Below are 14,258 nucleotides of genomic sequence, written 5' to 3' on the forward strand. Positions count from 1 at the left end.
TTTGCTTTCTAAAGTGTAAATAAAATGGTCTTGATTTGACTGCCTGTGTAAGAGCGTGTGGCTGATTGTGGGTGTCCACTCTGTTTCCACCCACTTAAGTACTGTCCTGCAGGGAAGCTATTTATGTACTGGGCTGGGCAGGAAGAGGGCAGAATCCCTCTGTGGTTCTCACTGCGTTGTCTCTGTTACTGTCACCCTTTGTCATAAGCCAGTGAATAATGGTCATGCAGAGCCTGCCCCCACCCCACTCGCTTCCACTCTGAGTAGTCCATCCTTACTCAGCAAACATCGTGTATTTTCCCATTTCATTTATTTTTATAAGTTAATCTAATGATTAATTTGGGGCACACCCCACATACTTTCTGTCTCCTATGTTAAAGGGGTGGAGAGGAACTTCCAGACTGAGCCTTTTGTGTGCATACATGTATAGTTCGTTAGTGCGTTCGGTTTGCTGTTGAATGCGATGGGCAATCATTGCTGTTTAAAATACACTGACTCTCCATACAGAGCCTGGGCCACAGTTAAGTCATTTGGAAAATTCTAGATACATAAATACTAGCTCGGCACATGCAGTCTTTGACTTAGGGAGTCCGACTTAGCTCTTTAGAGAGAAGGGCTATGAGAAATCCTGGTGCTAGAGAATTCTGATAAAACAAGCAAATAAACTACTTGGTTCTCTTAGAAAATGCATTAGCAGTCACCAAAGAGCTAATGTTCAGTCACACATCGATGTGGGTGCTTCCTGAGTTCTGCAAGTTGGACTGAAGTAAATGTTATGTATGAGCCCTGTGCTTACCCACAGTTGATTTTTGACAGAATATTTATTTAGTTTTCACATTTAAAGACCGGGACTGGAAAGACAGCTTTGGGACCTGAATTGGGTGCCCAGTACTTATTATGTTTTTTGTTTGTTTGTTTGTTTTTGTTTTTGTTTTGTTTTTTAATGGGCTGTGGTGGCATGTACCTGTAATCTGAAGCTGGGAAGGTAGAGGCAGCAGGTCTCTGGAGCTGGCTGGCCAGTCGAGCCAAATAGACTAACTTCAGGTTCAGTGAGAGACCCTGCCTCAGAAACTAAGGTGAGGAGCAACTGAGAAAGACACTCCATACATGCACATACTCAAACACATGAGCACAAACTGAACTCTCTTCACAATATGCACAAAAATGCCAATATTATTTGATTAGGCATGATCTAACATAGACATTACCTACAGCCTACTTCTTGGGTCAGTGTGCAGGCCATGAGAAGAAAGAAGGCTTGTCTTGCATGGTGTTGCTATTTGAAATACGGTATCTTGGAGGCAGGGCTGCCTGTCCCCTATGGCTGTGTGGGATCACTGTGTACTTGTGTGATAAAAATAGAAATTGATTATGTAGGCAAGAGTCCACACAAATGTTCTCTGGCCATTTCATGAACTAGAGATTTTACCAACACTGTTTTTCTCTTTATTTAATAGAAAAATTTTAATTCCTAAGCTTATTAAAAAGCATATATTGTTTCAACTGTACCATATAACATAGTCCCTTTAAAAATTTTTGGGACCAGGTGGTGGTGGCACACGCCTCTAATCCCAGCTTTTGGGAGGCAGAGGCAGGTGGATCTCCATGAGTTCGAGGCCATCCTGGTCTACAAAGCAAGTTCCAGGACAGCACTGGTGGGTACACAGAGAAACCCTGTCTTGAGAAACTTTTTAAAAAAAATTGAGGTTTTGGTGGTGGTGGTAGTGGTGGTGGTGGGTTTTGTCTTGTTTTGTTGCTTTGAGACAGGGTCTCTGTGTGTGGTCCTGGCTGTTTTGGAACTTGCTCTGTAGACCAGGAGCCTCAAACTCACAGAGATCTACCTGCTTCTGCCTCCTGAGTACTGGGATTAAAAGCATGCGCCACCACCACCCGGCTACTTCTTATAACTATTTAGACTCTCAGACATCAGTTGACCCTGAGCCCAAACTAAGGGGTGATAAAATGTGAACAGGAATAGCCACAGAACACAGCTCATTCTTAAATTCTAGACATTCTTTATATTACCACCTTATAAGATTGATTTTACTGAGCTAGTTTTGTTTTTTCATAAAACTAAATCCAATAGAGAAAAGAAAAAGAGAGATCAGGTAGCAATGTATACTTCTGGCAAATCCTGGCTCTGGATAAGTAAGTAGGTGGAGCATAGTGAGGCTAGATGTGTACACATGCATTCTCATATGTGGTTTTGGGACAGGGTCTCACTCTGCAGCTTAGGCTGGCCTGGATCTCATGGAAATTCTCCTGCCTCAACCTCCTAGTGCTAGAATTACAGACATGAGCTACCACATCTGGCTCAGAGTATTGGTTCTTGGGGTCTGTTGTTGTTTTAGATAGAGTCTCTAGCCCAGGCTAGCCTTGAACTCCCTATGCCAGCAATTCCAACCTGTGGGTCAAAACCCTGTTGGAGGTTGAATGACCCTTTCACAGGGATCACATATCAGATATCCTGCACATCAGATATTTACATTATGATTCATAAGAGTAGCAAAATTACAGTTATGAAGTAGCAATGAAAATAATTTTATGGTTGGGGGTCACCACAACATGAGGAACTGTATTAAAAGGTCACATCATTAGGATGGTTGAAAAACACTGCCTTACAAAGCTAAGCATGGCCTTGACCTTCTGATCCTCCTGACTCTACCTCCCCAAAGCTGGGATTATGGGTGTGTGCCACCCTGATTATGAAATGCAGTGGATCAAACCCAGCGCCTCTTGCCTGCTATGAAAGCACACTACGAACTGAGCCATGTCCCCAGCCCTTAGAGAATAGAATTTTTATAAAAGGCGCCTAGAGCCAAGCATGGTAGCACATGCACATAATTCCAGCATGTGGGAGGCTGCTGAGGCAGGAGGATGACTGTGAGTTCTGGACCAGTCTGAACTATAGTGTGAGACCTTGTCTCAAAAGAGCAAAATGGGAGCCAGGAATGGTGGCACACACCTTTGATCTCAGCATTTGGGAGGCAGAGGAGGGAGGATCTCTTTGAGTACAAGGCCAGCCTAGTCTACATAATGAGTTCCAGGACAGCCAGGGTTATGTAGAAAGATCATGTGTGTGTGTATGTGTGTGTGTGTGTGTGTGTGTGTGTGTGTGTGTGTGTGTGTGTGTGTGTGTGTGTGTGTTGTGTTTCAAGACAGAGTTTCCTTGTGTAGCCTGAGATGTCCTGGAATTTGCTCTGTAGCCCAAGCTGGCCTCGAACTCACAGAGATCTGCCTGCCTCTGCCTCCCAAGCCCTGGGATAAAAGTCGTATATCACCACTGCCTGGCTTGAGATTCTGTCTCAAAAACAAGCAAATAAACAAATCAGAACAAAATGGAGAGAAGGGAGTGAGAGAACAGAGAGTACCTAGAGTAAGGAGTAAGACGGTAACTCAAACATTGTCTTATTTAAAGCTGACCTAATTGGGTTGAGGTATCTTTTGCAGTTAAGCTCATTATGGTCAGTATTAATATTTTTTTAATACTTAGGGAATTCCTGAATAAAATCCTTTTTCTTGAGCTTTTTGTCTTTCTTCTGATCTTCGTTATTAATCAGTCCATGGATCTCCACCACGATAAATACTCGAAACTTATGGCATGACTTAAGAGTGCAGATGTGTTCAGTAAAGAGCAATAAGTTAGCCAGACAGTGGTGGTGCATGCCTTTAATCCCAGCATTTGGGAGGCAGAGGCGGGCAGATTTCTGAGTTCAGGCTGGTCTACAGAACAAGTTCCAGGACAGCCAGGGCTACACAGACAAACAAGAACAATAAGTTTCTGCCACAGTTTGGGTTTAGTCTAACATCCTTTAAATACCAGGTGTGGGCATCACCCATTTCCAGTCAGGGAGGAGGGATGAGGGGGCGTGGCTTGATGGTTAGCACCGGCCTGGCAGGCACAAGCCTGAATGCTCCACCCTGGCACCAAAAGAAAAAGCCATGGAGTAGAAAATCTCTCTTCCTGTATCTGCATTACACTGCAAACCTCAGGTTCACTCTGAGATTTCTTACTACCGAAAAGATTTTTTTTGACTAATACTCTTGGGCCAGTTAGGAATTTCATGACACTAGAAAGAGTGAGTTGCTTCTAGAGAGTTCTATTAGAGTAGTATTAGACAATGGTCACATGTCAATCTCAATTTTGCTCCTATCTTTACAAAACTCTTACTTAATTTTTTAAAAAAATTTACTTATTTGTGTCAAAACACATCTTTTGTCTTTCCTGGATTACACTGTAACTGGAAAATAAGCATTTTCTAAAAATCAGCAGTAACAAGTGCCATATGTTTAAATTGCTAGTGGGCAGAGTGTTTGTCTGAATAGATTCCCTGAGCAGGATTCCTGAACAAGTTCCGTTTTATTAAAATAAGGAGCAGAAAGCTGCTTCCTGTTGAAGCTTAAGAAATTATTGCTGTGACCCTTCTGCCATCCCTCAGGCTCCTCTCACCTTGACATAAGACTCTCCCCAGAGCTCTTTGGATGTCACTCCTCGGGTGACTCACCACATGCCCAGCAACTTTTATTTTAAACAAAGCATTCGAATTGAGCCTCATGGCTCTAATCCAGCTTCCTGGGTGGCTGAGACTGTACACACATGGGGCACATACATACATACATACATACATACATACATACATACATACATGCAGGCAAAAATGCTCTTGTGTAATATAAATACATCTTTTTAAAAAGAAAGAAATTCTGCCCGTAGCTGGGAGCCGTATTCCAGCCAGAAGCCTTGCTGCTGCCCCATCTTTTACACTTTATTCACGTCCTTGAGTTTCAGAGTGACTTCCCGAGTGAGGAAAGGGAGCAGGTAAAATGACAGCACTGGATTGTGTCCACATCCCCTTTCCTCGGACCTATGAATGTTACCTCACTGCCGAAGAGACTTCCTAGATCTGTCTAAATGAAGGCTCCTGACTGGGCACATGACCTGGGCTCTAAAGGTGGAAGACATATGATCTCAAAGGTCCTCAGAAGAGAAGAGAAAGCCACGTGACCCGGGAAGCAGAAATGAGAGCGATGCATGAATATACAGTGCATGCTAAGTATGTATGTGCGTGCACATCCACACATACACAAAGATGAAAGAAATTGAAGTGATGGATTTGGAAGATGGAGGAAAGCCAAGAGCCAAGGAGGGCAAGCAGCCACTGGAAGCACAGAGCCCAGCAGAGCTGACACCTTGATTGGAGCCCGGTGCTGATGTCAGATTTCCGGCTTGCAGAATGGTTAGGATGAGAGATTTCTACACTAATCTCATTGTGGTTTGTTGCAGGAACCACAGGGAAGCCAATCCAAAAGAATTACTAGATCTCACTCCAAACTAGCCTGGATCTTTCTACGTAGCCCTCCTGTTGAAACCTGCTGATGTGGTGGCTCGTTGAAGTAGTCCTGGAACTTGGGAAGCTGAGGCAAGAAGATGCTGTGAGTCTGAGGCCAGTCAGTGCTACATAATTTCAGAACAGTCTGGAAATGGTACCCCCACCCCAGGAAAGAACTTCTTCACTTCCTACCGCCTCTGTCCTGGCTGTCACATCCAGGAGAGAGATGAGTCACCTTCACCGATTTGTTTTGAAGGACACAGCTCGGGCATAACCAGAGAGCAAAAAGATGCCGAGGGCTAGATGTCACACCACCCCCCAGTACCATGGGGCCTAGTACAGCTGAAAAATGATCTAATTAGGAACATGTCTAAAAGGGTTGTCATTATCGACAATGTTTTGATGACACCAGCCTTTTTTTGTTTTTTTAAGCTTTGCATTCTATAAGTCACATCCTGGAGGACTACAAAACAAAGGAATCAATAAATATTTAATACTCTGGGTTTCCTGTTAATTTTTTCAGGCATTTAACACAATCTGATCAGTTAAGTTTCTGTTTGAGCTGAAATCCTTTTACTTTGTTAAGTACAGCTGTCATGTGTGCGCATCAGGTTATGTGTACTTGTAATCGTTGATAATTGTAAATTGTAATCAAACAAAATTGTAATCAAACAAAATTGTAGAAGGCCTAAACACTTTGAAGATCCAGATTCTGCTCAAAAGTAAATACTCAGGGCTGTGCTGTGCTGTGCTGTTGAAACCTCTGTGGTCTAGGATTTGCTTAGGAATCCTCACGGAGAGTCCTGTAGCTGAGGTATGTTGATAGTCTGCTACAAAAAGACATGCCATGTCCTGAAGATAGCATTTCGTGGTGCTCTTCACCAGTCCTGCTCGGAACATTCTTTCTGCCCCTACTCCACAAAGTACCCTGAGCCTCGGAGACTGAGCACTCAACAGAGACTAAATATTCTTCAATATTTCATAGCAGACTTTAGGTAAACCCAGCCTGAGAGCCTTTCCTTCTGGAACTCTCTAGAACTCCTAGTCTCTTAAATTTGGCCAAGAATAAAAGGCTTTTGACATTCTCTCCTTGAATATCTGCACACACACACACACACACACACACACACACACACACACACACACACACACACACACACAAAACGTGGGATCAGATCAAACAGGAAGGGCCTCCCTCCTTGTTGGATGACCAGACCAAACCAAACCATGAGATGGGTTAATCAGTGATGTCTTCACAGAAAATTGTTCTGAGAAGGAACAATTGTCATGGAAGGAAATTATGATCAAAATGGAGTCATGGGCTGGAGAAATGGCTCAGTGGTTAAGAGCAGTGGCTGCTCTTCCAGAGGTCCTGAGTTCAGTTCCCAGTGACCACATGGTAGCTCACAACCATCTGTCATGAGCTCTTGGGCCCTCTTTTGGTGTGCAGGCATACATGCAGATAGAACATTGTATTCATAATAAACACACACACACACACACACACACACACACACACACACACACACACACACACACCTCATCTCATTGGGCCATTAAAAATAAATAAAGCTAGGTGTGGTGACTCATGCCTTTAAGCTCAGCACTGGGGAAGCTGAGGCTGACAGATCTCTGTGAGTTCCAGACCATCCACAATTACAAGGTAAGACTCAGACTCAATCATAATAATAATAAGGAGAAAAGAAAGCTTTCCATGAACATGGGCTTCACAGAAAGCTCTTCAGAAGATACTTAAAGAGATTCTTTGGAATGAACAGAAAAGTAAACCATCCACCTGGCCCCAGGGAAAAATAAACCATTCTTGAATAAGTTAAGCAAGAGCTGGGTGGTTGTAGCACATGCCTTTGATCCCAGCACTTGGGAGGCAGAGGCAGGCGGATTTCTGAGTTCAAGGCCAGCCTAATCTACAGAGTGAGTTCCAGACAGCCAGGACTACACACGGAGAAACCCTATCTTGAAAAATAAAAACAAAAACAAACAAGAAAAGAATAGCAAAACACCAAATACTACAAAATCAACAAAATGGTAGAAAATAATATACACTTCTCAATGACTCCAAATACTGATAGTCTCCATTCTCTGTTCAAAACCATGGACTACCAGATTGGGTTAGGGAGCAGGAACTATCCATTTGATGTCTCTAAGAAATACCTCCCCATGAGACAAATGCTTCCCGAGAGCAGAAGGATGAAAAGACAAGCAGCACCAGGACACAAGGAGCCCTCGCTGGTCTAGATCTGACAAAGTAGAAAAAAAAATGGCTCTTTATACCAATTGGTGAGCCACACATCAACAGTACATTGTAATTCTAAACATAAACAAATGTGACTGTGCCTAATTCCACAAACAAATACTACTACTTTAGCACAGTAACAGTGGGCAACTTGAACACCCCACTTTCATCAATCAACAGGTTATCCAGGCAAAAAATAGAGAAATATCTGAATCAAGCAGCATCATAGGTCAAGTGGACTTAATATGTCTCTACAGAGCATTCCATCCAAACACGGAAAAATATACTATTTTCTCAACAGACCACAGAGCTTTCTCTAAATTAGATCATATGTTAGATATAAAGCAAGTCTCAACAAATAAAGGGAACCTGGGATAATTCCCATATTCTGTCTGTTCACAATAAAATAAAATTTCAAATCCACAGGAAGAGAAACTCCTGAATACTTATGGAGATTAAATTACACAAAGGTAAACCAGGCAGTGGTGGCACACGCCTTTAATCCCAGCATTCAGGAGGCAGTGGCAGGCAGATCTCTTCAAGGCCAGCCTACAGAGCGAGATCCAGGACAGCCAAGGCTACACAGAGAAACCTTGTCTAAAAAACCTAAAACATAAGTTACTACTGAACGATGAAGAGGTTACTGAAGAAATAAAAGATTCTTTAAATCAAATAAAAATGAAAACACAATATACCCAAACCTATGGGCCATGATGAAAGCAGTCCCAAGAGGGGAGTTTATAACTGAGTGCCACATGATCCAATCAGAGAGATTCTGTCTTAGGTACTTTTCTGTGGCAATAATAAAGTACTCTGATAAAAGCAACTTAAAGGGGAAAAGGTTTATTTTGATGTGCCCTTTCAGGGGGATAGAGCCCATCATGGGGAGGAAGATATGGAAATAGTCAAGGAAGGCCGAGAGGCAGAAGCAGGAAGCTGGATGATCATATTGCAACCACACTCAGAAAGCAGAGAAAGAAAAGGAGAGGCTGGCTTAGCCCAAGGGAAGCAAAGAAGTAATCAGAGTCTGGAGGTAATTGCTGTTCTGTCAAGGTCACTGTGAGCAATGAATGGAAACAAGTGTATTTAGGATAAACTTGAACTTTAGTGGACGAGGACTCATAGAACACTAGTACCCAAGGAGCCAAGTGTACAGCCCAGGGTGCCTCCAAATAGTCCAATATGCTAGCACCCCAAAGGATGTAGCTTAAAATTGGAAATCTCTCCAAGGACTGCAAGCCAGCTTCATCTGTGCTGATTCCTGGTGCTGAGTGGGAAGGGGTCTTCCTGCTCAAGTGACTTTGCTATAGACTGGTGCTCACAGGAATTTGCATCCTGACTCCATATCACCAACTGGACAAAATACTTCCAAGCTGAGACTTGGGTTTCAGGTGTCTACATACCAGGAGAGATGCCTGCAAATCTTCAAAGAGGAAGGCAGCATTTTCCACCATCTCCAATAAGCCACCTGCAAACAGCCTCAGGCAACTCTTTCAGGAGCAAGAACTGTATTTTTTTTTATCTTTACACAGCTCTCAGGAAAATTTACCTTATGAACAAAGAAATGAGGTCCAGGGAGTGAGAGTAAACAGGAGAGACCTACAGAGACTTTTGATGTAAGAATTATCGATGCAGCATGTTTTAAGAACTGAAAGACTGGAAATGCGGGTGGAGAACAAGGAATAATGAATAAAGACTGAATGAAAGCTTATGGATTACATAATCACAACAGAAAACTCAATGGGTAGGTTGGACACAGAGTTAAGGAAAGACTCAGCAAACTAAATAATAAAGCCGAAACAGGGTGTCGTGGCACACACCTATGATCCCACGGTAGAGGCAGGAGGATTGCCATAAATTCAAGGTGAGCCTAGGTGACTGTATTTGACATGGTTCTCTAGAGTAATAAAATTTACAGAATCAAATGAATATTAATCTATAACATATATATGGGATTTATTAGAATGATTTATAAGCTGTGGTCCAGCTAATTCAACAATGGCTACCTATGAACAGAACATCCTACAATACAGTAAGTATTGGTTCACTGAGGCTGAATGTCTCAGTTGGTCTTCAGCATATGCCAGAATCTCAAAGTGGCCTCTAATGCACTGGTAATCAACTTTCCTAAAGCTTTGACACTTCAATATGGCTCCTCGTGCTGTGGTGACCCCGAAACATAAAATTTTTTTCATTGTTACTTCATAACTATAATTTTGCTCCTCTTATGAATTGGAATGTAAATATCAGATATATGTCATGGTCTTTGGTAAACCCTGTGAAAGGGTCTTTTGACACCCAGAGGAGTCACAACCTATATGATGAGAATCGCTACTGTAACACCAGTAAAGAGATGGACTTGCTAGGGAGGGCAATGGTAAGCACCCTATCAAAACATCTGGATTTTTGGGGTTTCCTCCCAAAAATAGCCATCAGAAGTCCACCCTTGTTAATTTGACAATCATATCACATGACATCATACTTAATTTGCAAATGAAATACTAATGAGGTTATAATTACACTTAAAGTGACATAACAGTCCAATATAGAATAACAAAAGCATTATATATTTAACCAGGTCATAATTATGCCTGAAATAACTATCCCTTTTACAACTTCCAAAGCATTATAAATTTAGGATAGATGTCAAGGACACTTGACACACATTCTTTTAGTATCTGAAACTTAAAAGTGATAACTTTTAATATTCTCCTAATTCATGTTACATCCCTGCACAGCTACATCTCCAGCTCCAAAGAGTTTCTATTGCATTCTGGAGAATTTGAGGCTCTGAAACACTGACCATGAGTTCCACAAAAAGAGGGCTAGAGAATGGAAACAGTGTTGAGATGTTTTCCATGGAAGCAGGGGTTCCCCTTGTAGTACAGGAGACACAATGCCAGGAGTTTGATGATCATAGAGGGTAGAGGGCAGGTCCCAGTCACTCAGGAATGAAATTCCACCAGTACCACATCCCCTGCCCCTCTACTGGCCCCCACTGAAATGACAAGGATGAGGCAGGAGTTTCTTTGGAAACCTTTATTTGATTCCACTTATTACTCTTCACTGAGGAGTCAGAGGAAGAAGCTTACACATACATAACATAATGATTCCAAAGTTGTTAGAGAAAATTCAAGGGATCTCCATTATCTTCTCTGAGAGCCTTGGTGGTCATAAGAAGTTGACCATGGCTGAAGAAGGCTGGTGTCTCTAGGGACAAAGCAGGAAGTAGGTGTGGAACTGTCAAAGGATAGCTGGGATTCCATGGACCCATCTGGGAACCAGTGAATCCTCCCTGGATATCATCAGTAATGGGTTCCCTGAGACTTTTCAGAAGGTACAGAGATGCCATGATCCCAAGGCTGGTACACAGGAGATGGCAATACCATTGGAGGTTGAAGGTACATTGAAAGCAGGAATTTACCAGCCCAATCATAGAGAGGCTCTGAGAGAAGAAACACAGATCAAAAGCATGGCACCCTCACCCTCATTAAATCACATTCAATAATTGCCTATCTTGTCTGTCATAGTCAACAATAAACAAGTCTAAATTCCATTGCCTGGGGTAACAGAGGAAGACTGACGGACTGTGATAGAGGCCTGTGGGAATGGGGCTTGGCTACAATGTGTGATGTGCTCTATGCTCATCATGGACAGGTGAAGTGATGACCAGTTCTAGAGAACTTCAGAGGTCCAAACAGAAAGGACTAACCTGGAAAATGGCTTCCCTGTAATCTGGAGCCCAGGGTCCTAAACAGGGCCTCCTCCTCATAAGGAGAAAACACCACTTCTCTTCTAGGTCTCTCATTACATAAAGTCCTGTGCAGATTCAGCAGATTCAGATTTCAACTCAGCAGCACGTTGAAACAGCTTTTCCAGGTATTCCGCAGGTCCCGCTCACAGAGTCGCTGGTGAATAGCCCTGGTTTTCTTGTATATCTTCCTGCCTGGGTGGCTGACTTCCTGTTCAATGACTTCCTACTCCAGCAGGAAGATCCCGATTTCATAGTAATTCCATGGCCTATGGGAAGGACCTGCAAAGGACAGAGGGATGGGATCAGAACATTTCCCAGCATGCACATGTACATCTGTGCTTTCCCTAGGGACTCTTCCTGCACACTCATCAGCCCCAGTGCCCTCATTCATGTATCATGAGATTACCAACACTTGCTTCCTGGCAAGGATCGGGCCTCCACCCTGCTGGCGATTACAAGGAGCCCACTCACTGGGAGAGCATAGGTGTCTTCAGGTTTAGAAAATACATTGTAGAGTAGAAGGGGCTCTCACAGGACACGTGGGTCCTGGGAACGCTGTCCCTACCTACACTCATGACCACTCCTCCCACACTCCAGGGAGCTGTCACAGTCCCCTGAGCCTCTGTCTCTACTATGAGAAGGTCAGAGATCTGGAGACACTGAGTACCTCTCCATTCTCACCACAGCTGCTCACACCTGGGCTCTGGCATAAACCTGGGAATCACACAACAAGAAATGCACTGAAAGGTTTTTGGTTTAGCACACAGTTCACTCTGATTACCTGAGGGTCTTCCTTGTCCTTCCTGCTGCCTACTCTGGCCCATTCTGCCTTGCTGGGTGTTTCTCAAGCTTTTGACTTGCTTTGCTTTTCTCTGTCCAGAAATGAATAAATAAGGTATCAACACCATTTTCATGCAACAGCAATCTCTGTCTCTTAGCTGTCTGTGGATTAAGGAACCAGCCTCTTGCAGCATGAGCCAACAATGGACCCTTCATTCCTCATCTACAGATGCTGGTCATTCTCACCTAATAGAAAGCTTGGTTGTCAAGCTTGACCAGGGAAAGTCTCCAGTGAGTATCAGAGGTGCCCCTGTGGAAGGGACAGATGAGACCCAGAAAGACCTGTCCTGGGAGATGACGGTATAACATCAGTTGCTAAAAGGTCTTATCAATACCAAAAAAAAAAAAAAAAAAAAAAGGGGGGGGACGTGGATATTGGGGTAAATCTGAAGGATCAAGGAAACAGCAGAGCCAGCCATTGTTCTTACCTCTACAAAATCTTCAGCCTTAAGAGTGTGAGTTTCTCTTTGCTCTGGCCTTATTATATACCTTTCTCTGCCCTGACATCACTTCCTGGGACTAAAGGCGTGTGTGCTTCCCAAGCAAAGGCATGAGATCTCAAGTGTTGAGATTAAAGGCTCTCTTCCCAGAATGGCCTTGACCTCAGAGACCCGGATGAGATCCAGAGGGTTCTGTGCCTCTCCCATGATAGCATTAAGGGTGTGTGCCATATTTTCTGGCCATTTTGTCTAATCTAGTGTCCTGCTTTGTTCTCTGGTCCCCAGATAAGTTTTATTGGGGCTTACACTATATCACCCCTAGACCTCACGCACTCTCTCCAGCTCTCACCCATTCTCTCCAAACTCCTCTCTCTTACCCTACTGCTAAAAGTCCATCTGATACTCTCCTAATACACCCCAGCTGTGCTTCAAAGAACTTAAAAATAATCAGGCGAATTATAAGACCCAATTCTTTTCCATCTCCTGCATAGGACGTGGTTGTTTGGCTGGTGGAAATACTAGCAGTTCTTTCCTGAGAGGTGCATGGAGTAGTTCAGGGTCATTCCCATGCACACAGTAGGTTGTGGGCTAGTCTTGGATAAAGCACAATCTGCCTCAGCAAACTTCACATTCAAGGTAGTAAACTGTATTATTGCCTGCTGTCCTGGTCTGTCCAATGAACCATTACCAACAACTTCCATGGGGCTTGCCATGAGTACAAGATGATTCCCTAATCATGTGGATTGGAGAATTGTCCCAGAGGCACAATACCCACCTTCTGACGTGAATTGAGGGACAAATGTCCCAGCCAGCCTCCAGGAAACACAGAATGGATTTCCCAACTCACATACCTTTTCCCTCCTGAGATCTGTCTGGCTCCACATGGTCACAGAACTGGGGTTCTCTGGGTGTTGGCGGGTCCCACAGAGACTGGAGTGTGGACAAAGAGCTCTGCTCACCTCCCTGCAATTCTGGAAGTCTGCGAACCAAGTAGAGATCCGCCCCTTTATATATCCCTTGGTTGTGATTGAATCTGGCCCAGCCTCTCTGGATCATAGGCTGAAGGGTCAGCAGTGGAGAACACCAAGATTGAATCACATCTCTGGAGGCTGAGACAGGAGGGTGGCCCAGATTTCTCCAGCTCAGACTCAATTCAAAATATCAAAGAAACACAACAAAAACAAGACAACTCACTTCAATTTGGATTTCGTGACATTGGTTTTTTTTTTGTTGTCTCATCTTTGTTTGATTGTAGGTTTGATTGTTTGTTTATTAGTTGTTGTTTGTTTCTATATAGTTCTGGCTTTCTTGGAACTCACCAAAATTTAGACTTAATCCTTCAGGACATCTCACTGATCAGTCCATGTCTGGATCCCCAGCCTGAGTGCTGGCATTAAAGATTGGGCCACCTTGGCTGGTCGATTTCATACTCTACCACATGTGCTAAATTTCATGTAAACTTTCTGTCTTTCTTTCTTTCTTTCTTTTTCATTTTTTTAATTGACAAGGCTGTTTTTCACCAGGCAGTGGTGGCACAGTCCTTTAGTCCCACCACTTGGGAGGCATAGACAGGCTGATATCTCTGAGTTGCAGGCCACGTGGTCTGCTAAGTGACTTCCAGGTCAGACTCCAAAGCTACA

General features: G+C 43.4%; 1 pseudogene; it reads right to left on the bottom strand.

Moving 5' to 3' along the window:
* Positions 1 to 10,730: 10,730 nt before the first annotated feature.
* LOC128106430 (uncharacterized) lies at positions 10,731 to 11,729 on the bottom strand (annotated as a pseudogene).
* Between the last annotated feature and the right edge of the window lie 2,529 nt (positions 11,730 to 14,258).

The sequence above is a fragment of the Peromyscus californicus genome, unplaced genomic scaffold, assembly GCF_007827085.1.
Source record: "Peromyscus californicus insignis strain IS unplaced genomic scaffold, ASM782708v3 Scaffold_12__1_contigs__length_115047231, whole genome shotgun sequence".
In the NCBI taxonomy this organism is placed as follows: Eukaryota; Metazoa; Chordata; class Mammalia; order Rodentia; family Cricetidae; genus Peromyscus; species Peromyscus californicus.